This window comes from Falco rusticolus, chromosome 8 (assembly GCF_015220075.1).
Source record: "Falco rusticolus isolate bFalRus1 chromosome 8, bFalRus1.pri, whole genome shotgun sequence".
NCBI lineage: Eukaryota > Metazoa > Chordata > Aves > Falconiformes > Falconidae > Falco > Falco rusticolus.
This window is the reverse complement of record NC_051194.1, coordinates 57,343,389-57,367,498: the sequence shown is the minus strand read 5'-3', so window position 1 is coordinate 57,367,498 and position 24,110 is coordinate 57,343,389. Positions and strand designations below refer to the sequence as shown.

At 45.8% G+C, this 24,110-nt stretch overlaps 1 protein-coding gene across 1 annotated transcript in view; it reads left to right on the top strand.

Moving 5' to 3' along the window:
- Positions 1–671: 671 nt before the first annotated feature.
- ACKR3 (atypical chemokine receptor 3) overlaps positions 672–24,110 on the top strand; it is a 33,654-nt gene continuing 10,215 nt past the window's right edge. The window contains exon 1 of the mRNA XM_037398043.1: positions 672–694. The gene's annotated coding sequence lies outside the window, so the exon portion shown is untranslated. The remainder of the gene's footprint in view (positions 695–24,110) is intronic.

Sequence of the window (24,110 nt, the reverse complement as noted above, 5' to 3'; positions counted from 1 at the left end):
TCCAGGCAGTGCCGAGGTCGGTACCTTCGCGTTGCATGGTGAAAGAGGGTCAGTCCCTACCGGCTCTGCCAGATGTCACAGCCCTGCTAGGTGGCCTGGCCAGATAGGCTGGGGCACTCCGCTCTCATGTCCTTGCCTCCTTGCTGGTGGTCTTGTCCTTACGTTTTGCACTGAGGTATGGCTGAGATCTGCTTATCTATTTGGCAGCTTCCCCTCAGGTGCTGCAACATTTCTGTAATGAAATGTTCAGCTATTATGCAGCTGTTCCCCTCTGTGCCCTCCATTCTCCAAGTACTGCTCAAAATCACGATATATATAGCAAAAGCCTAGAATATGCTGCTTTTATTACTGGAGGCCTTTCAGAATAGGTTAGACGTGCGCCTGATGGGGATCATACAGCGCTGACTTTTCCATGTTGTGCAGAGCTGGACTAGGTGACCTCCCGAGGTCTTTTCCAACCCTTATTTTTCCGTTGCTTGGTGACGTTTTGCTGCTGGTGTTGAAATCTGTAAGTGGAGCTTTGTTTTGCGTCATGCTTACTGGAGGGAGGTCAGGGCTCAGCAGCCATCGTGACTAACAGACAGTTATAGGCTGTGTGTCAGGAAGTTCCCTGGTCGTCTGCGTGCTTGTGTGCTCCTCATCCTGCAAAATGCGCTTCTCCTAAATGCTTCTCAGGCTCTCCTGCGATGGGAAGGTGAGTCATATGAGGGCAGAGGTTCTCCTTTAGCTGGCCAAGGGCTCCAGGTGGTTCCTCTGGAGCTGACCTTAACTAGAAAAATCTTATCGCAACTGCGGTTCAGAGAGTACAGGCAGCCCAAGGCAGGCAACCTGCCAAGGGCTGTTCCCGTTGTGGTGCGGTGCCGCTGAGCTGGCTGGTTCAGGACTGGGGCTGGCGATGGCTTGCTGGCCAGGCAAAGGAGAACCAGCTGCGGGATACTGCTACATGCAGATAGAGGGTTGACACTTCCAGCCCTATTGTGCTTCTCTGAACATCCAAGACTGTATTGTCCTCTAGAGTGGGGTCCCAGCCTCAGAAAACCCTCACCTCCAGCTGAACGCCTGTGCCAGGGTCCTGGGGGAGGTGTGCAAGCAAAATAAGACTTGCGGTCACCTCCCCAGCACCAGCATCTGTCTCTGGTTTTTAATCTGGACATCACTGCACCTGTTAAGCATGGCCGGCTTGGTATCAGTCTATCTGTGGTCGGTTTGTGACCACTTTGACCAAAGTGTAGGAGCCACAGGGCATTCTGGAACACAGCCCTCTGTGTCTTGTACCCTCTTCCAGCAGCAGAGTATGGGAAATAACATTTTTTTAGAACCGCAAAAGACGGCAGAGAACCTGCACAGATGCTTGATTTTCAGCAGTGCCCCACTGTGATCTGATGCTCTCTGTGGGGCAAGATCGCTATGGGAAAACAGCTCTTCAGAGGTGTTGACTTTCTGTACCTATCGTGAAATACCTCCCTGGTGGCTTGCGTTTTTGTAGCCCCTCAGTGTTGCTGATTTTATCGCCCTTGTGATAAGGGTGATTAGATCTGATTTGTTTGAATTGCAGCCTGACGGCTTTCAGCTCTACAGACACAACACCGCGCAGTGCAGCGCTGGGTCCGCACCTTGGGGGAAGTGAGGAGGGGAGAGCCTTTCTCCTCTTCTGATAATAGTTAGCAGATGTGATACGGTTACCACGTCAAGGATCTGAAAGCATCAAGCAGCGGGAAAAAAGCTGTGCTCGAATGGCTCTTTAAAGCTGTAAAGGGGAGGATGTGGCAGAGGCTGAATCATCCCGCGCTCAGCAGCAGGTCTGAGCGCTGCTCGGTGAGGTTTCACAAGCTCTGGCATAGTTAAGTAGTCCTGGTTTGGTGGTTTGGCCCCAGGAGCTATTTCTTTAGGTCTGCACTAAACCATTACCCATTTCTTCCTAAAAATCAAGTCTGCCCATGGCTTGTTTATGTTTTGGGAGCCGTGTGCAGTCACTTTGCTAATGTGCCTTGTTTTTCTGGAGGTGTGGTGCCCCCCCCCCTTTTTTTTTCCTTTCCCTTTTTAGAGGCTCCTGGGCCACTACAAAGACTTTCCCCCTCTAACCAGGTTTTGTCCGAGGTTAGTGACCTGCTGTGAGCCAGACCATGATGCACACAATATTAAAACCTGGCTCTTCGATGTTATTGGGAGTGTTGTATTTTTTCCTAAAGCCCTTGCAGTAGCTTTCCAGGGTAGTTAAAAAAATCTGGGACAGGTCAGGCTGCAGGTTATTACTGTATCCTTGTGCCTTCATCCTTTGATCTAGTGGCTGAAAATCTGAAATAAGACACGATTCAGCTGTGGGTTTGGTGCCGTTTCAGGCTCTGGGAGGAGGCTGAGTTCTGCCTGTAGGTGCATCTTTTCTGCAGGGCCTGGCCAAGTGCATCCCTGGGTCTTGCCCTCCTCATTCCCCCAGTGCCCTCTGCCAGGTGATTTAGATCACAGTAGCAGATCCTTGTAGGATTGCTATTTAGCAAACAGACTGCTTTAACTTTGGCTAGTGGTCTCAGGGAAAGCAGTATGCTTTAAAAGCCGTGTTGCAGTCCTGATCTCTATACAGCCCTCGGAAAAAGAGCTTCTCAGGTTTTGGCCAAACGTGGTTGTCAGAAGGTAAGTGGTCACTCCTAGCATGAGGCTGGAGAGCTGCAGGAGTTTTAAAGAGAGAACTGAGTGTGCCTACAGCATCCCAACAAAGAACAAAATATTTAAAAGTGGAGGGAAGGGTCTTGAGGAGCTGCTGTGGGTAAGAGAGGGCTGAGCTTTACCTGAAGGTGGATGAGTTGCATCTTTGGGGGTTTCTGTGGAGGGGAGGTATGGGACTGCAAGAGAGGATGTGGCAGCTTCATCTTAGCATGGAGGTGTGTGTTGGGGAGGAACAGCTCAACCTAGGCTGTCTTTTCATTACTGCAGCGAGTGGCTCTTACATGCTCTAGTGGTAGCTTCATTGCAAAAATTTTGTTCCTTTCTCATTCCTCTCCTTCCCCCACCTACTCCTCTCACCTTCAACAAGGTGTCCTCCAAGTTAACTTTAGGACAAGAGAAGGAAATTCTGTGTGTTTAACTTAATGGCTGGTTTCAGTACATGCTGTGTGAATGCAAAACCAGGGGTTGCAAGTGCAGCCAAGAAAATACTGTGGGGACACAAGTGTGTGTATGCGTGGGAGAGGCTATAAATAGCATATAGATATCCATTATATTACATTGTAGTTTGCTTTTCTCTTATGCTGGTGGATATTTTCTGGAAGTGTGGATGGCAAGCCCTTCTGTGTGATATTTGCCAATATTGACAGCACTTGTGAACTTTTATGCCACTGCTATTTGCTGCCCAATGGACATGGGAAGAAAACTGCAACGCTTCCAGTGCGCTTGCTCTCTCCCACCTCCCCCTACATCTTCTTCCCTAGCTGATTTGACCAGGTCACTCCCTATCTTTGATTCTTTCCTCTTATTTAAAGACCTCCTGTGGCTGCATTGTCTGGAAAAGCTCTAGTAGAGGCTTCAGAGCCGTACTTCCACCTAACTAGAGAACACGCTCTCATTAACAGCCCTCGAGGAGGGTGAATATCACTGCTACCTTCAAAGGAGAGCCGGAGGTGCAGAGCAAACTCCTGGCCCTCAGACGGATGGAGCTCTGCTGAAGACATCAGCAAGATCAAAACGTCAGCTGGTGAGAACAGAAGTGATGCAGGTATTCCTCTATGATGCAGGAGCTGCGGTGGCTTTGTGGTTCGTGGAGACATGAGGTGAACTGGCTTTAACTAGCTTTGGTACCGATAAAAGTGCAGCAGCCACCTGGGCAAATGGCCCAACTACTTGCTTAGCCTCTCGGGAGGGTTTCGGCGCACGTTCTGAACTCTGCCGCCGCTGTCAGCAGTGACTGCTAGTTATCTCAAAGTCAGCTTAGGACTGCCTGCACCATCTGCAGCTGCACCATCTGCAGAAGAGATGTACCCTCAGTTGCTGTCGAGTGAAACTGCACTGAAGCTCGGGAGCCAAAACCCTCTTCCCAGCTGCTCTCTGAACACCTTTGCCAGGCGCTCAGTCTCCTTCCTCAAAGTTGCACCTTGATGGATGAGCTCCAGATGGTTGAGTGGGAACCTTGCCAGGCATGGAGGGCTATCAGCAGTGTCATGGATGACTGTAGGCTTCCTGCTGGGAAGAATGTAAAGTTCTGTTGGCTTCTTATTTTAGTTCCCTAAAAGAGCACTCTCATAACTACTTTTGGCTTTCATTTTAGCCTAATGAGTTCTTCTCCCTTTTCCAGAAAGTCTGAGGCGAGTGAGTCCTAAGCTATCCACAGCATCTATTTGTCTGGTTCCCCCTGCTCTGGAAGCATATCAGATGAGTGGGGTGGGGTGGAGGTAGGTTGGACTTCAGCCATCCTTTGGCTCCTGCCACGAGCACGTAGACTTTTATCTTTTCAATGTTACCATTAAGGAGGAGGGAAAAAAAAAAAAAAAAAAAGGAAACAAACCACAAACAACTGGATTAAAATAATAATCAAAGCCTCATGAAAGCACACAAAACCCCAGTAAATGCTCTGTTCTTTGAAACCTGAATCTTATCTCCCCCTGTCAAGGTTAATTGTTGCTGGGTTCAAACCATGGACAAGCTTTCATTATGACGGAAGATCTGAGCCATGGCTGGGCCAGGTTCATCTGCCGGGTGGTTTGTAGCAGGGTTGATTTTGGTCCGGTCTGTTAAGGAGGGAGTTTCATCAGTAACTGTGCATTTCATTATATTTGTGGATTTAAATCTGACCGTTAATGTTTTTTGAATGTTTTCTCCCAGGGTTATAATCTGTGGAGCTATTTTAAAGGTGGTCAATTTTCTTTCCTTATTGTGTTGAAGGCTACAACACGGCAGCGTGGTCAGATCTGGAGAGCTTAGGAACAGCAGACAGAAAGTTCCCTAACATAAAAGACCCCTTATAGTTTGTGTGATGGGGAACAGTCAGTCTGCTCTTGGAAAGAAGTCCTCCTTATTTCTCAGTCAATTAATCTAGTAGGAGCCAAAGAGTGCTTTTATTTAGGTTTTTTTTTTCTTTTGGACCATTGCAGAGTTGCTGTTGCAGCCTAACCTGTGTGTTCAGAATCCCAGCTCTTCTAGTCATGTGTTTTGCTCCTGCAGCTCATGTGCTTTTGAAGGGGTGCTTGGAGAAGGGCTATTTAGTATTTTTTCATTGTTAATGCTCTTAACTACATCACAGTATTAAAAATGCATTAATGAAATGGGCTTAATGAGTATTGGAAATAGTTTTATACCCCCTTGAGCCAGGAAATATAAATATATGTATACTAAATGACAGTACCCTCCTGCCCCTCCCCAGAGTCACATTTTCAACTGGCAAAGTTAATTTGGGAGACAGTATTTCACATGCAAATAAGTTGGGATTATGGTTCTGCTTGGGTAAATCACAGAAACTATTCAATGCCTCATTTGACTCAACCTTAAAAGGGGGTTATTGGTGTTCTCGTCACCTCTGTGCTGTCTCCTGAGATCCTCAAGCACAAAAGGAGGCTGAGGAGATATTAGAAGAAAAGAAAATGAACTTATTTTCTCATTTTCAGCCATTTTTATGAGGTGGGTAAGAGAATTGATGGAATCTTTCCTGGTGTTTGTTAATGGGGAAAAGCTTGTTTTGGAAACAACAGGTGGTGTTTTTTCTTCTTCTTTTTTTTTTTTTTTTTTTTTTTTGTTTGTTTGTTTGTTTAGGAATTTTCATGACTTTTATTAAACTTTGCAAGTCTTTAATTCCAGACAAAAGTCACTAATTCCTATCTGAACTCCTTTCCCAGAATTGCATAGTAACTTTGCAAAGCGTCTTCGAAAGCATTGAGTTTACAGAGCCAAGCCTTTGGTGGTTTATGGGTTCGGCTAGTGCAAAGCAATGGAGCCACGGAGCTATGGGACGTGTAGCTGCCGATGCTGATGCCTCAAAGAAGCCTGTGTGGGGCAAAAGAGCCCAGGGTGATGCAGGACTGGGCAGGCAGGATTCTTCCTTTGCTACAGAGGTGTTGTTTTGACACGAGGAACCCTCAAACATGGCTAATGTGGCCAGTTGTGACTTGACACGGTTGCTCAGCATTACATCTCTGTCTTTTCCTCCAGCCCACTTCTTCCCTGGGGCCTGTTTTCATTTCTTTGCTAATTCAAGCATGTCTAATGTTAGCATGAGGAATTTTTGTAGGGTGCAAATAGGTCAGGGAGATCTGACTGAGACTGTATTTTACAGGTGATATTCATATATACAGGTGAGTGAGTAGGACAACCGAAAGGTCACGGAGATGGGACCTGTGAGAAATGTTGTATACGATGGGGAAGTCTGGGAAAGCAAAATGCATAAGAATAACTTGCAGCAGTGGGTGAAATGAGGTTAAATCACTTGCAAATGGGTGCAGTCCATGGGAATTTGTATTACTCTTTGCTGTCAGAGAACTAGAAGCGCCGGCTCCCTGTCTGCAGGCACCAGCCTTTGGCACCAGGCACCATCACCTGCTGTCCTTGACCAGGACAGAAGTGCTTGCGATAAGCAGGCATCCCTCACTGGCATGTGGAAAGAAGAGTGAACTTGCCTTGCAAATGCTTTTCTCAAAGACAACTTCAGTCGGTGCAATGGGGCTTAGCCTATTTGCTCTTGGTGTGAATTACAGAAACCAGACCTCTTGTTTTCATATGGACTATATCCACTAGCAACCAGCTGGTGCTGGTATGTGATATCAGCTGGGAACTTGGTCAGGAAGCTTTGATTTATTTGTTTTATTTTTTTATTTTTATTTTTAAAATTTCCACCACCTTCTCAGGCTTGCTCCCCACACCCTGCTTGGTCTGTCTGGTTCACCCACTTACATGTGCCCCAGCAGTATGCTGTGGGTAGGTGTGAGCTTGCTTGGCACGGGTACCTATGCAGTGCCAAGCTATAGGAACTTCCCTGATGTGTCTCACTTTGGGCAGTTTGAACTCAGCATCATTTCTATGAAGCTGAAGAAAAAGGCTGCATATCTCTGGAACAGCTGTTTTTTTGTTTTTCCTTTTTTTTTTTTTTTTTTTTTCTTTTTCCCCCCAGTCCAATGCATTTGCATGGCTGAAAATGGATAGATGTACAATGTATTAAAAATGATGCTTAGAAAGTTAAGTGCTGTAGCTTTTAAGTTTCTAGTGTGTGTATGAAAACATAAATGCCATGTTACCTCCGTTAATGGATAGTATTTACTTTAGGTACAGCAGAAATCTGATGTTGACCTTCAAATTAAGTAAACCTCCATTTATGCAAACCCTAAGTGCCTTTGTTTCTAGGTCTTTTCACGGTACGTTTAGACTCCATGTCTGTGTTGGAGACTTAAAGCTCAGCAGCCTGAGCCTGGATCTAGCAGGAAGGGATCTAAACGCTAGTCTGACTTGTAGGATGTATTGAAGGCTGGTGCCATAGAGGGGTGTGAAAAGCCTTTCATGTGGCCAGAGGAGGACCCTCCAGAGACAGTCAGAGGCCAGCCTTGGTGAAGGAAACTGCAGGAGCGAGGTGAAGACAGGAATCCAGACCGTTAGAGGCACAAGATAAGGTTTCACTTTGGGGGCTGGTTCCTTTGCTCTAAAGCAAACAAAAACTTGGTTTTGACTTTGCTCATTTGTTTTTTCATTTTGTGGAAATGCATTGCTTTATCAAGTGGTGCAAGAAGCCTCCAAAAACTTGGTTTGCAATAGGACACTCGAGCAATTTCTTCTCTTTTCAAAAGATTTCCATGCGTCGGATCTGTCAGCTGAGGATGGACAGCTGGATCCTCTTACAGCTTTAGCAGTTGAGGCACTTGGTGTCACCAACGGCATCACCCTTGCAATATGTTTTGCATGGTGCTCATCACTTTACCCAGCAGCGGTGGCATGAGAAAGCTGTTTCACATGTATGTTTGCTGGATCAAAACCACAGTACTTGGCATTTTGCAGGATGGGGATGCTGCTCTCCCTGGTCTTTAGTTTATTAGCAGTCTCCGAGTAATGCAGTTTAAAGGAGAGGTGGCACCTGTCTCTGGCACCAGGACCGTTTTGCTTTCTAAGCTTTGTATCCAGCTCAGTGTGACTGCCTTACAGCAAGGATCATTAGCAGATAATTGCCCCCTTCCGAAATCAGGTGAAGCCTTTGGACTTGCCTTTGATTTCTCCAGTGTCAAATGAGTACTGTAAGGTTCTCCCTCCTGTCCAGAGGTGATTAGTTCCCAAGGATCTTTAGATGAGATAATTTTCACAGTTGCTTTTAACCTGTCCTTTTTTTTTTTTTTTTCCCCTAGCACTTGATGCTGTATTAGGGTGGATGCACTATTTTCAGAAGAGAGGAAAGCAATTGCTCTCTACTTGCACAAGCGGATCTGCTCTGTCTTGCCCTTTTGCAGTATTCTAGTGCTGGTATTTGCTGGTATTATATTAACTATTAAATTACATTAACTAGAACTGGTAATAATAAAACCAAATAAACAGCCAAAAGTTAGCCCAGCCCAAGAAAAGAGGAAAAAAACCCAACCCGAACCAAAAGTTCCAGAAGACATTCACATCTCCCCACCCCTCCCAGTGTTCAAAACGTCACAAAAACCTTCTGTGTATTGTGAGCTCTGGAAAAGCACGTTAGCAAATAAGCACTGCTGCTGTCAGAACATGCCTGGACTTGCATCCAGATGCCACAGGTGATGGTCCCGAGGAGTCTGCCGTCGGTTCTTCTGTGTGGAAGCCTCCCTGCAGCCATCTTCCCTTCCTGGAATCAAGAGGCACATTCCTGCCTAAGCACATCTCATTAATACCACACCTCATCCCCACCTTCTCTGCCAGGCAAAACCCACCCCGAAGTTATAGGCATTAGCATAAGCAAAGCTAAATCACTAACTTATCTCCAGCGTAGGTATAATTGATTTCATCAAATAAAATCTGTGTAATGTAGCTTTCCCTGAACTTCCAGAGCTTTAACTTAATTATAGTTCAGCCAAGAATCAGTTTCTTATTTTCTTTCTTGTTTTATGACAATTTCTGCTTGTTTGTGAGGGCCAGAAAGAATGGAGATTTTATTAATGTTGATATCCTCTGGCATTTCATAACCAGACTAAAAACGAAAGGAGAAATTTGCAGATATTTTTTGGATCAGCTACAGTAGGGAAATGTCTGGGTCAAAATAGTTGTACAGTAATGAAGAGCTTTACCCCTGCATAAAGCTAAATACAGTTTTTATCTGTAAATGTTTGTTTTAGTTCTTCATGTAGTTTCCCCTGAACACAGTTAGGGAAGAAATGGATTAAGACTAGCTTTTTTTATGATGTCTCCATTTCAGAGACACAATAAAAATTTAAAGCACAGTAAGAAGTTAAAACCTCAGCCCTCTTTTGCTGAGTGAAGATGTTTAGGAAATGTTTTGGATAAAACTTCTGCAGTATTTGAAGCTGAAAGATATTTAGCTTTTCTTTGTTTTCAGTTTAGAATAAATGCTGTATCCCAGAGGAAAAAAGAAGGATTGGACCACATTTTCTGGGATGCCTGGGTAGCTGGAGCAGTGATGGATGGATGGTCCAGGTGAACAGCTGTTGCATAGGCATATTCCCCGTGAAAATATATGCTGTAGGACTCCAGCCCATCTAAAATGCAACGTGTAACTTTTTCTCTAGATGGAACTGTTCTTTTCTGGGTGTATTTTTAGGAGCGGCTTGGATCTATCCAGTGGGTATGTCAGCTGCAACTTTGGAAAGCTTTATGAGGCTGATTCTCTCAGAAAACTTCTATTCTACTCCATCTCTCAATTTGTTGCTGCTTTTCATGACTGGAGCAAATACAAGATATGTTTTGGCCAGATAATAAATCTTAGGCTTTTCAGAGGAAGATGCTAAGGGGAGTGGTGAAATGAGAACTAGCGTCTCCTCTCCCTAATCTTGTCAGCCTTGGGATTTTGGCACTGGCTAAGTGGTGGCTGCTTAAGTGGAAGCATTATCTCCATTCAGATGGTAAGTCTTGCTGGGGCACCAGTTCCTATCCAGGTAGGCTGGGCATGCTAGGTGCAGCAGCCTGGGCTCAGTAGGGTTTATTTAAAGCAGTCGTAGCATTGCAGGCTTTTTATTTTGGGGATGTCTGATGCTTGTACTGCAAGCTGAAAGATTGCACAGATCAGGGATGGTCAAAAACAGAAGGAGCAGGAAAACTGAGGGCACTATCCAGAACCTCAGACTTTCTTTATACACCATCCACCTTGTTCTTGAGCTGACCTCCAGCCTGCATGCTGCAGAACTTTACCAGAGATGCTTCTCCTTACCCACTTTGCTTACACAGCTGTTTTTTAAGTATGCTCTTGAAAAACATACATTCAGTACAAATATTATCCCTATACATCCTCCCCTTGTTATTTCTTGCACGCAGTATCAGCAGTTTGCAGTGTGTGCCTCGAATCCCATAAGACACTAGAGCTACCCTGAGAAATATTGCCTACACTCACACACACAAAATTATATATATATATATATATAAAAAAAATATCCTTCACCAGGCCAGCTCAGAGGAAAAAGCACATGTTGACTGAAAGGTACGGTGTCCCTGGGATGGGCTGTGTTTAGCTGGGTTGTAAAAAGGCGATGGATCCTGAGAGACGTGTTGGACTGTGGGGAGAAATAGCGAGGTGTGAGCTGCTGGCTTTGTGCAGCTCATTACGCTCCTGGTGCCGATTTCTAAATGGAGTCCTGTCGCTGAGAGAGACCAGGTTTGCTTTTACTAAAAACATAGGGGTGGGTTTTTTATTTTTCTTGTGCCGAGGCATGTAACTTTAGATGGCCATCTCTGTGCCTGGTCACCTCTGAGATTTTTTTTCCACTGACATTCACCTTGGCGAGCTACAAAGAGGTAAAAACTACAGTGGCTTGCCGTGTCTTGACTAGCGTCTTGCTTTGATATAAATCCTCAGGGTAAAAAAAACCCACCTTGTGCAGTGAAAGCAAAGGTTGAAATAGCTTTCATGAGGCAGGCTTAGTTCCTCTGGAGGACTGACATCCCCATTTTTGAGGCCTAATTGCATGAAGTCTCCTGTGATAATTTCTTAGACAGGGATGAAAAGTGGCTTGAGCCAGCCTCCAGCATTGAGGGGTACAAGCCCAGCAGGGTGGCATAGCGTCTTGATGGGGCAACAAAGAGATCCAAAGACCTGGACAAGAGTGATCCCGTCGGATGTGGTTAAAGCCTTTTTTTTGTCCATTGCTAACGCAGATTCCTCAGGTTGATCAATGTTAAAATGCTTCACTTAAAGGTGCATTTCCCTTGCAACTTGTAATGATGTTTTCATGATAAAGCAATGCTCTTGTATTGAGTTGTGGGGTCTGAGTGGAGGCAGTGCTTGTGAGAGTCATCAGTCTGACACCAGGCTGATGTTGTCAGCTTAGCCACGCAGGGCTATTGCAAATACCCATCAGCAGCACCTGCCTTTGTGCTAGCCTGGAGGGACAGGAGTCCAGGCTCCCTGATGCTACCCAGATCTGCAGCAGTAACCTGGAGGAGATGTGCTGTTGGCTCCCCTCCTTCGCTCCATATTGCAGCATCAACCGGTGCTGTGCTTCCTGACCTGCACGTTATCCCATGCCGAGGGAGAACCATCTATGCCTGGGGCTGCTGACGTATCCCTTCATTCTTCGCTTTGCTGGTGATATAATGTCACGACCCCCTGGCTTAGCTTGTGGCAGTGTGTGGGGTATTGATTTCTGTTTCACAAAACGATAGCCTTCAAAGGATGGCTGGGCATAATGAGTTGGGCAGCTGCCAATAGCTCCGTGTGACCAAAAGCCTGTAACTCTCCATGTGTTAAAGCTTTCCTGCTCCTCAGTAGTTCAGATGGCTTTGTGTCTGTAAGAGCAGGCACGATTTCTCAGGTTCTTGGGGTGTGCCTACATCTTCTGAACCTTTTTTGAAGCTATTTCTGCATTTGATTTGACAGCCTAAAGCCTGCAGAAGGGAAGAACGTAGCTGGTTTGTAGGCTTGCAACCCCCACGTTTAACTTGGACATCATAGCCTGTTTATAAACCTTAAGTAAAAGCACTTTTGAAAGCCCTCTGCAGTATTGATTTATATTTTTCTGTAGCATCAGCATCACTGTAAAGGACAAGGGATTTTATAATGCAGTTGTAAATTATTCCTATAAGTATCTTAACTGCCTCATGGGAGTGCATGATCACTCAAGATGCTTCATAATTTGTTTCTTTTCATGGTTTTCAGCTGTGCAATAAAACATTTGTAAATACCCAGGAATGAGGGTCCTTACAGATGGCACTGATGTGCACCAGGCTCACATGAAAACCCTCGTATCATCTACAGGAGGGAGAAAAGGAAGATGGGAATGAGTCTGAAAGTTTCCTGAACCTATGTGCCAAATGTGTGCCACTGAAGCTCCTGAAAAGGTTATAAAGGTGGTAATTTTGTTTCTTGAATCCTCTTTCAGGGACCCCCACTGGAATGTCCTCTTGCTGTGTTGTGGCTCATGCTCTGAAGCTAGCTGCTACCCTGGCTGGGTGAAAGTCTAGGCAAGTGCAAGCCAAGCTGTTAAGATGGCAAGCATCAGTGCTCACGTCCCCCAATTTGTGCTAATGTGTGTCCTGATGATGTGGTACAGCTGAAAGATTTGATGGCCCTGCTGTCCCTCTGAAAAGCGGAGGGCTTTGTGGAGAAGACTGTCTTTGCTGAGTCCAACTGCTGCTGGTGGGATTCCTAGCTGGGGAAGTAAAGAGCAGCTCTGGTTTTACTGTGCAAGGCTCAGTGAGCAATTCCTTGTCTCTGTGGGTGCGATCAGTTGTATTTTCAAACTATACAGCTTTACAGTTGCTGATGAGTGTGTTTGTCCAAGTCTAACCTTGGGTGGCTTGGACAGACATAACTTGTATTCTCTTCAGCAGAGCCATGTTTTGACTCTTGGTAGTGTTTTGCCCTCTTTCTGATGGAGTATTTGGTAGGCTGTCTCATGTTGAGCTGGTAGCATCAGATCCTAAGGATGTCAAAGGCAACTGTCCCAAAATGTGAGGTGTCAGGTGTAACTCAGAGAGGACCTCAATGACCAAGTGTATGCAGGGGATGAAAAGCCTCAGTTGCCTCTTGCTAGTGAAAGCAGGCATATGTCATCCCAAATAATTTTTGAGAGTGAGTAGATGGCTTTGTTTTACATTATTTGGGAGAAGCCCAGCAGGAAATTTGCTGGAAGAGTGCTCTGTTGACTTCTAAAATGACAGGTGCCTGAAGCGACTTTACTGTGCAACAGCCTCGAAGCTCAACAGCAATGTGTAACAGCTCCCGAAGATATGACCATCTGAGGCTTTGAATGAGAGCATCTGATGTGCTGTTTTGTCTTCAGTTGTTTTTCTGGATTCCTACTTTGCTTTCCCAGTGTTCCTTATCATCTGTGTTGTGTAACTTGTAACCATAATGACCTTGAAAACACTTGTAGCCACTTAATGTGGCTGCATTCCCCTGCTAAAGTACTGTGTTAATCTGTGTGGATTTGTTATGGGGATGTAAATGCTGGTCGAAATCTTACAAGGGTGTGTTTTTCTTGAGTGGAAAGGCCAAAAGATTCCTGTTTAGTAAGTAAACACGGGGAAATAGTCTTTAGTTCTGCCTTGGTGTCAGGATGTCTAGCTAACTGTTCCTTCAGGCACACTTAATGAACGCCAGCAAATTCTTGTAGGTAAGGCAGGGCATGGTGGTCCTTTGACAAAACAAATCTTGAGGGGTTGAGATATCATCAGCGTACCTCGTCTGCTTATATTAGCTGGTGCAGAACTAGTAGTGGTTGTATCGCTCAGGGCATAAAGTAAATACCAGTCACGGCAGAACATTGATCTCTGTAGCAAAGGAATTGTTCATGGCATGTTGACCTGCCCTGAACTCCTGGGCAATCACAAAGCGTTATTGATAGTTACAGCACAAAATGCAGCGAGCAGTACCTTTTGCTCTGTGCAAACATATTGTGCAGACTTGAGAGACCAATTATGAGTCCCAGTGACTGCCCTAAATTCATTCTTGTTTTGCTTATGACCTCCCAGCACATCCTCGCTCGCACCAGAAGTTGTTCTGAAGTGACTGGTCATGGGCTCCAGATGTTTGACCCGCTGTGGCTGGCTGTCCCAGCTACCCAAACACGTGCCTGTGCTAATAAATACTTCGTGCTCAAATCTTGAAGAATAAAACGTCTGTCTTGAAAAACCAGGAAAGCTCCCAAAGTGCATGTAATGCCTGCTTTGTAAGACCGATCATCCTTGATGTGTGGGCCTCTTGCCTTGAACAGTTAACGGCTCAGTGAAGATCTTGCAGACCTATTGGAAGTGCCTTTTGACCTTGCTTTCATCCATCTGACCATTAATAGCTCATTCGGGGATGCAGGGGATTTAGACCAACGGGCAGAAATTGCAGCTGGCCTGGTGGCAGTCCTGCTGCTCTCAGCTTGGTCTCTTGGTGTCACGTAGTAATTCCTAAGGAACCCTCCCTTGCTGCTGGAGCCAGCTGTGGGTGTATGCTGATTACACCGCTGCGGTTGACATCAGCATCTTGACTCTCATCACTGCAGCCTGGCTCAAAAAACCAAATGTATCTTTGCTTTTTCGTGTCAAGAACATGATTAACTCCTCCTGTTTCTGTGAAAGAAACACGACGGGTCTGTGCAAGAAAAAAGCAATCTGCCTGGAGCAGCTGCCTCCGTTCTCCTCTGGCCGGACTGTGTTTCTCAAGATACAGGAGAGATGCCAATGAAGCAATGTCTCTCCTGGGAGAGAGCTGGATGAATCATGTTAACAGAGCTCCAGCAGAAAACTTCACCCACAAAGGGTGGGGAGTAGTCGTTGATCTAGACCAAATGATCATTTAACCTTGCCTGAAAATGAAGACGTCCTTCCTTCAAATTTTTGGCCTTCTGAAAAACAGAAATATTTCCATGAAACCCAACTTTTTTTTTTTTTCTTTTTTCTTTTTTTTTTTTTTCCTGCAGAAAACTTCTTTTCCTATCCAGGGCCTGCCCGCTGGAAAGCTTCCCTCCATCTCTATTGGTGGGCCAGGGAATTTTCCAGGACTACCCTGAAGTTTCCGTAAGGCAGCACAAGGCATTGTTGGGGTTTTTGTTTGTTTATTTGTTTGCTTTTTTAAGAAAGCCAAGCAAAACAACTGTTGTCAAGAACTTTGGTACCTGATTCATCCTTGTAAAATGCTCTATAAAGTGAGAAGGCATTTTCCAGAGCTATCTGCAACTTGCTTTTAAAACTGAATTTCCTCTAATACCACAAGCAGGAGTTAATAAATGGCTTCAGTCTTTGCTTCATTTTGGGTGCCTAATCAGTTCTCAATTTGTTTCAGATGAGACATTAAACTTATCCCATGACCCTGTAAATACAATCTGTCTTTCCATCCCTTAAATAGCCACCTTCTCCTTTCAAAGGTTTTTTTTGTTCACTTTCCTGGCATCCAGTTTGAAGTAAGTATTTCAAACCTGGAGGAGCATGGTTCTCTGCTTTCTGCTCTCCTGGCTTCCACGAGGACAGTGAGAGCTCCACTGATTTACGCTGATAGACTTGAGATGAGTTCCAAATTTCTTTCTGGATTTTCATTTGGAAGCTGTTCCGGTGAACAACTTTTTGCCTGTTTAGAGAATGGAAAGGAGCGTTAGCAATCTGCTTTTTCTCTTTAACAAATGCCAGTAACGTCATGCTTGGGAAATAATTTTCTTTTTCTTTTCCACCTCATGAACTCGGTGCAGCTGAAAGGTGATGGAGCAGACCCTGGAAATGAAAGATCCGGCAGAGGAGGACAGGATGGGCCGTGCTGCTTCAAAGGGTGGAGCAGGGTGGCCTCTGGCTCCCCAGTAAATCACATGAAACACCACCCATCAAGTTCTGTCAATGACTTCACACTGGCTTGGGGATGGAACACCCTGCAAGGCATGATATTTTACTTGCATTTTTAAAGTTCTAGACAGAGTCTCTGCTCCAGATCTGGTTGGTAGCATGTCAGCATGTACTGGGAAGGCTTGTAACCGAGCTCATAACTTTTTATGTTTTTGAGAAGGAATGCTTGGCTTTCACTGCTTCACTAGGGGTTTCTTTGTATGCTTTGAAATGTGACTATCTATGAGGTAGTACTGGGGTTTTTTCCACCCCTTTCTCCTTAGTGACTTCCCTTCCTTGTATTTCTTGTCCTGCTTCAGGTTTAATTGCACCACTGGTCAGGGGAGATGGAGTGGAAATGGCCACAGCTTTAAGCTGAAGACTGTTTGCTGTATTAAAAGAACTGCTTAACTTCTCCATCAGGGTTATGATATTAAACCCAATAATTCTCCCCCTCTTCCAATTAGTTTTATTGGTGCTAGCTGCCACACTGTGCAGAAAGGGCTTGGATACTTTGACCACAACGCACTGGATATCTGAGCAGAGAAGGGGCAGGAAAATGGATAAAAGACACCGCAGGTTTCATCATCACGGAGACCTTGGCTGGTCGGTGGAAAATCTCCAGAACTGGTTTTCCTCATGTTTTTGTTGTTCTAGGTGGAACTGACTTTTAAAAAGAAGGGTTAAGTTGATCCTTACAATATGTGTCCCAGGGAGGACAGGGGTTGAGAAATACAGCTACTGTGATGATGGGTACTTTTTGTGAAGGGAAAATGTGTCCGTTTAAAAAATACTTGCACTTCCACCTGTATAACCCCTAGATCTGTCCTCTGCAGAGCTTCCCCACTGTGCTGCAGGTTAGATGAGTTGTGATTGTCCCAGAGCTCCCTGAGATAAACGGTGCTTGGACACCTAGCACTTCAGGGAGACTGATCTGTGTCTTTCTTCTCTCATTCCTGATCTGGAGGAGAGACATGGGCTGGGGATGTCTTTACTAGAAAGTGCCTGTTAGATGGCATTGGTTGGCTGTAAATATTCATGTGTGACTTGTTTTTTGAGCAAAAGTGTGAGCAGGGCTGTGGTACTGCTAATTGCAATTGAAAGTGTTAATTTTCACACGGTGGTGAAAGAAATCCCAATTTACGAAGATTTCACTTGAGCCAGGGGTGAAGTTCCTGACAGTTTTAAAGGGTGCAGATGTGAAATGCTGAGTTTGAATATTGCGTCCCTCTTAAAATACTTTATTTCGTCTGAAAGATTCCCAGGCTCTCTCAGCATGTTACTTTGACAAACTCACCTTTTTTTTTCTTGGAGAGGTTGGAGTCTTGACTTATTATTCAACTTTCTATTGCAGCTTTGTTTAGTGGAGTTTATACATTCTTAGATCAAACATCCTACAATCTGACCAGGAATCATGCAACCACAGCGGGAGATGGGAAGAAGCAGCATAATTTATTCTATAAACAAAGGGACCATCTACATTAGAGCGCAAGTTGGTTAATAAAATGGGTTTTAGTGAAATAAAAAAAAAATAAATATGCAGCTTTCCCTGAGCTGTGTTTAGAAATAGTTGCACTCATATGGGGAATGTGGCACTTATGTCTTATGGCAGAGACTTCTTTCATCTCCTGAAAGCAGCTACCCTGGTCAGTCATGTCTGGGTTGATGTGTCCGTGGTGAAGCTCCCACACTGTCCATGTTGTCGGGGCTCCAGGGTACAGCCCCATGCATCTCTGTGCTGCAATGAGCTGAGCTGCTCTGCTTCATCCCTGGCAAAGTGTAGAAGGTGTCTGTCCCTTTGCATGTTTGGGAAAAGGGGATGGTGGAAAGACTAGAGGGATTTGACCAGATACTTACCGCAAAATGGGGAGATAATGAATGCAAGCTGAAGGACTGAACTACATTTAATATTTATCGTGAGACGAACCAGCTGTTTCAGGCTGGAAACACAGGCAGGCTTGAGCTGAGGGTAGCCCTGAGGACACTTACAGGCATCTTAAAAGCTGATGTTCAAGGATCATGAGATCTTGTTATTATCCACAGCTTGTTCTGGGGGTGCATGCATTAGATCCTTGTAGGACAGTTTTGCACTCTTAAAGTTTTAACTTTGGTAGAATTATCAAATTACTGTGATTTGGCCACTGGGCGGACAGAGGATCCTCCTGAGCATTTGCTGGACAACCAGCAGCTCCAGCCACGTTGAGAAGCTGGAAAATTTATTAAAATGGGTATGTTATGGGTCTGGGCAAAGGGCTGGTGAGTCAAACTGCTGCTTCTGGATCTGAGGTCTGGGAAGGAGGATAGTTGGGGGAGAGTGATTTTCTACTTTTTTCTGAGGATATATTGCAGCATGGGTAGGGAGCATCTCTCAGCCCCCCTGCAGTACAGACCTGGGAAGTTTCAGCTCGTTGAAAAATTGCTTTATCCAGCAAACATTTTTTTTTCTTTTTAAAAAAAAAAGCTCCTGGAAGAAGAGAAAGGCTAGCTTCAGTGAAGTTAATCATACAACTCCCCTTAGCACAAGCCAGGAGCAGGGTTTCATCTTGGAGCTGCAGCAAGTACAATGAGCATTTCTCCTGGACCATAAACTGAAAGTTGCTGAGAGTTACTACGTACACGTGCACACAATAGCGCTCAGAGCCCGTCCACTGAGATCTTTCCTTGGGGATCCATATAAAATACTTCTCACAAAAGCTTCCCTGTGTGCGAGCAGAGGAACTCCATCTAGTGACGTTAAAAAAGAAAAAAAAAAAGAAAAGCCCACAAAACCTTTTTCACACACATATACGGTCGCGTACCTCTTATCTTACTGCCAGTCTGCTGAAGATATCAGCACAGCTAAACAGCATGCACTTACCATATGGGATGCTAAAAATGCTGCCTGGGAAGCGCTTTCAAGCTCTGAATTCTGCCAATGCAAAAAATGTCCCCTTTGTCATGGTGGTGAATGAATTTTCTTGTTCCCCTTTCTCCTTGGATTTATGTTAACCCTGGGTTTCAGCCGAGTTTGATCTCCTCGCTTTATTGTATTGCAAACAGTAGTCAATAGGTCTTCAGCTTGAGATCGCCTGGATTTATTTTCAGGTCAAGTCAACTCTCCTTGACCTAAGTTTGAACCAAAATACATTCCCAGAAGATTCCCCCACAGGATATCGGATCCAAAGACAGAGTGACATTGTAATGAGTTCAAGGTTTCAACTCAGTACAACGGGATCCCTGTTGGTGTGGAGAAGGCAACCAAGCCATCCTTTTTATTTCTCAGCTGGGTCCTCTCCTGGGGCAACTCACAGCAGATTTTGTCATCCACCAGTCACTTCTTTTACTGAACAATGTCGTACCATAATTATAGAATGGCTTGGGTTGGAAGGGACCTTAAAAATCATCTAATTCCAACCCCTCTGCCATGGGCTGGGACATTTTTCACTCAACTTAGGTTGCTCAAAGCCCACTGCATTCCTGGTGTTTGTGGTCTGAAGGGAAGCCGGTCCTAGCTTCTTATATGTGCGTTTGCATGGCTGTAACGTGCGTGCATGGAATTTGGTGTGCAGGCTTTAAGCAACTGATGAGATGATCTGCATTTGTGCATGCACTCTTTCTCTCCCCTGCCCCTCTCTCTGGATTTCTTGAGGACTGCCTGGCACAGGGGCAGAACCAACTGATATTGCATCGTGAAGTAAAAGCAGCGCTTTGAAGACTTGGGACAAAAATGGAATGAACTCATTAATTTATCCTGGATGATAAATCTTCTTTCAAAAGAAGGCAGCCTTATGTTTAGTACAAAAGACTGTTTATTTCTTCTATGGAAAAAAAAGAAGTAGTGTAATCGGATAGGATTAACTTTCCAGGGGCCCTGGACAGAAGCTAAAGCACAAGCTGCCTCCTTCTTGTGCTCGCATTGGATAATTTGAGTAGTCCAAGACCTCTCTTGCTTCATACAGTATTGAGCTGCGAGCCGCCGCCAATGTGCCTTGCACCTAAAGCCAGTTTTAAGGACCCCAGCAACAGAGGTTTCTACAGAAACAAAAATTGTCCAAGTGTTTGGCTAGCATAAACTGCTTGTCTCGACTGGGAACCTGGCCCAGGTATGGAGAAAAATACAGCCTTATTAGTGTTTTTCACCTTGAGCAGGTAGTTGAATACACATATGGCAAACACATAAATAACGTACAACTGACTTAATGTTGCAATAAGAGTCTTTGTGGTTTGTGTGCACTGACTTTGTTGTTTTGGCTGTTTGTGGCTGATGTTTCATCAGCCCTTTTTTATTTTACCTGGTTATTTCATTATCTAGGAACAATCCTGTCTGCAGTTTTGCCAGTGGGAGCAACGATGCCTCAGATTTAATGCCTCATTGGGATGGATGGGAAGGTGTTCAGCGAGATAGCTGGGTTGGCAAAAGGAAGGAGGAAAGTGAGAAGTCTGGCAGGAGTTTGCATGCGTGTGCTCTCTTGTGCAGTGTCCTGCAATTCAGGTGATAAGTGAATCCCGTCTTCTTTGATGGGCCCAGTAGAGTTACTTGTGCCTGAGTTTGTTCAGAGTGCGACGTGGTCAAACTGGCACGAAGTGTATTATGGTGCAAGAGCTGCCCAGCAGCCACCGTTACTTGGTGTGGCAAACTTAAGCTGTCTTCTTCCCTTGTTCCTCTGCAGTAAGCTACTTTGGATGGTGAGTTATCACAGAGGAACGACACAGCCGTGAACAGTAACTTGCATGTTTGCTGAAGACCTTCCCGTAGCTATTAGAAGAGCAGCCATATGGCAGAACAACACTGCTTGGGATGACTGGGATTGGGATTGTGGTGCGGTGTGAAGCTGGGCTGAGCTCAGGTCTGCACGTGTTTTTGTCTGTGATCCGCAGCTTTCTCACGAGGGGAGATCTGCTACAGGAGGCAGTGGGGCTCGATGGGTACTTGTGCACGGGGTGGGTGTCTGGAGAATCTGCACAGTGGGCAGGAGTCCGTCCCAGTGTCCTCCATGCATGGAGCCAAGCTGGAGGAGATTCGAACACTCACCTCAGGTATGGATGGAGAAAGCGGGGAGGGATGCTCTCATTACAAAGGAATACGAAGCTTGTGGGGTCGGGAGAGAGGTGGGAAGCCAAGGGTGACGTGTGACCACAGCTGTGAAAGGGGGCCGTGAGACCAGTGCCGCCCCAGCATTGTGCCGAAGCTGCCTGTGTGCAGAGATCTCCCTCACCTGTGCGCTGTGGCTGGCTGTGTGCAGGGTGCTCCTCAAATGCCAGTCAGATATGGTCCCTCACCGGAGTGAGGAGTGCATTGGCCTTGCTCTGATTGAATTTGGGCAGGAGATAGATGTCGATCTGCTGCAGACGCTTCTGGGTGTGTGCCACAGTAGGGCTGGAGCCTCCTGGAGAACGGAGACCAGGCACGCACGGAGTCCAGATTGGGCAGTGGCCAAGGGAGGGTGTGGGTGAGCCCGTGTTTTGCAGCTGGCCATCTAGTTCTGCCCAAATCCTGAGCGTCTGGCTGGATGAGAGCCAGGAGAGCTTGGCAGTTTCCACCGCCGAGCCAGAAGCAATCCAGAAGGAGATGGACAAATAGCTCCCAACTAATGAACATCAAACTGAATGCAGCTATGATGTCTTTGTCTTCTCACCTTTTGCCTGCTAGCATACAGTGACTGTTCACAATGGGCCTGGTAAAAAATTACCTTTTCTGTTCATTTACTTAACATTTTCAAGGAGCTGTGGCTAAGTGGAGGTGACCTTCGTTCTCAGCTCCCATGCATGGGCTTAGCTCCAACAACTCTAGTCAAGCTATGCTGACTTTCGGCAGCTGGGTCTTGGGCCTTGCTTTTAATGTCCCTTACTCAGTGCTCATGCAGTTGGTTTTCCTTGCCAAGATTATATTTGCTTTCCTTCCTAAAGGACTGCTCTAAATATCATACTTTAAAACAATATGTCTTTTTCCCCCGCAGAGAACAATATGATATGCCACCGTTGAATTAATATGTCCATGAAAAGCGAATATAATCTCCCCAGTAGATCCCCTTTCCAAAAGATTTATGATTTAATGATTTTTTTATTTCTTACCGGCATGTAGTATTCAGTCTGTTACACCTAGCAGGACTCTTTCCCATGGAAGCAAGTGAAGGCGGGGGGGATCCCATCATCCTAATTCAAATTCCTTTCTTTCCTCTCTGTCCTCGGCATGCCACTTGCCAAGTTAGAGTCCAGCTTTCTGCAGCATGGCTTCTGTCAAAGCCTACCCCCGACACGTTAATGTCACCTTGCTAGTTTGAGACAGCAGTGTGCGGAGGGGAGAAGTTTATGGATAGTGTTTATGTAAAAATCAATGTCTCTGAAAAATCCTCACTGCTGGCTGCTTAGCTGCTTCAGGCAGGATTTCTGGCTCAGGGTCCTATTTTATCTTCCTCATGGTCATGCTCCAGCACTCTCTCAAATAAATGGCAATAATGCCTATGACAGTAGATTATGAAGCCGCAAATAACATCCATAAGTAACACCTTTATTTAGTGGAAGGGTAAGATGGAAATGAACTGTGAAGGAGAGAGCCATCTTCGATAATTATTAGCTACATGGGTAATATTCCTAATTACACCACCAATTGATTTCTCCTAAAAGCTCTCATCGCCTTGAAAATAGTAAATTGATTGCTCTGCCAGCCCTTTCTTCAGCAGATCCTGCTGGGATGCACGCAGTACTGGCGCTTGGCTTTTGGGAAGCTCGCTGGTATTGACGGAGAGTGCCCTGCCACACGGCTGATGGGAGCATTAACTTCTCTCCTGCTGCATCTTGCGGGGGAAAAAGACAAAAGAACAGTTAAAATCCTGGGTGGCCCAGCTGATCGAGACCCATGTAAAGTGCTGCGTGCTTTGTGTTGTCTCTCTGAATCAGTGCTGCTCACCATCACTTGTCAAGAGGTCAACACTGATGGCAGCGTCCCCAGGCTGGACAGTCAGCCTGGAAAACAGATTTCTACCAGCCAGTTTTTACAAGGCTTGCAGCGTGTGGCGCTTCAGACTGCAGATGCTGGAGGCCTGTGATATCCCAAGGAGCTCAGCTTTCATGCTCTAAAATCTTCCTCCTAAATGTGGTCCTTAATTGTTATGGTGGTGAAGTTGAAAATACAGCTTTGGAGCTACAGCATAGATGGAAGCCGGCCCATAAGGGGCTTTCTGCAAAAAATAAAAATATAAATCTCGTCAACCTTTAAACTAACGGGTGGGTGGTATGGAGTGGAAAGGGAAGTCCTGTACTGCAATTTCTCTTCTATTGCTTGATGTAGTGGTTTAGGTTAGGCTAGGGGAAGCAGGAGCCTTGCCCTAGGATGGGTTGTGGTCACTCTGGCAGCCTCTGCCTGCGCATGTCTTCCTTTTCTCTGTAGTTCTAAGAAGTCAACTTCTTTCTGCCAATTTTCCTAGCTGTAAAATAGGGTAACACCGTGTGTTTGCAAGTGTGAGCACAGCATGCCGGGTCATGCTGAGTGTCCCACCCAGCATCGCCACCGTGCCCTGTGCCTCGGCTTTCCCACCCTCTCCTCCTTCAGTTTGGGGCAGCTCTGGCTCGCTCCATCCTTCCGCAGGGGAGGACATGGGTCTCCTTGGAGCTGCCTATGAGTATGAGTGCCTTTCCTGTGCTGCGGCAAATGCAAGTAGTGCTTTTCTGCAGTGCAGCAGTGAGGAGGGTACTTCTGCTCTCTTCCCCTTGGTTTCCTCATCTTGCATCTCTTCCAAACTGGACAGGATGGAGCTGGACAGGAGACCAGCCCTGTGGCTTTCCTGACGGCTGCCGCGGGCTGCTGACGCTGCTTTAGGCATGGTTTGGCGTTACATGACTTGATTGTTTTCTGTTGGTAGGGGAAGTGAAGCTGGGCAGTACCACAGTTGCTGCCTGCTGGAAATTCGCTGCTCGTTTCCTTTCTGCCTGCGATTTCAGAGGTGACTCCTGATGTAGTCATCTATTTATTCCTTTTGTTAGTCCGGTGGCTTGTTCCTCCATCCATCATCCAACCAATGCAGCGAGGAACGTGACCGAGAGAGGACAGAGAACTAGCTGTCTTGGAAGAGGGAGGAAATGAGAGCTGCGTTTTCATCTAGCAGCCGGCTGGCGCTGGCTCCCAGGACTCCAGGAAGCTCTTTTTTACCTTCGTACACTTCACGGATCACAGCCTGATTTCCTCCAGGGCTCTGCCTGGCTTTATCGACTCAATGTGGGTGTTTGCACCCCTGGCCAGCACGTTGTTCTCTGCC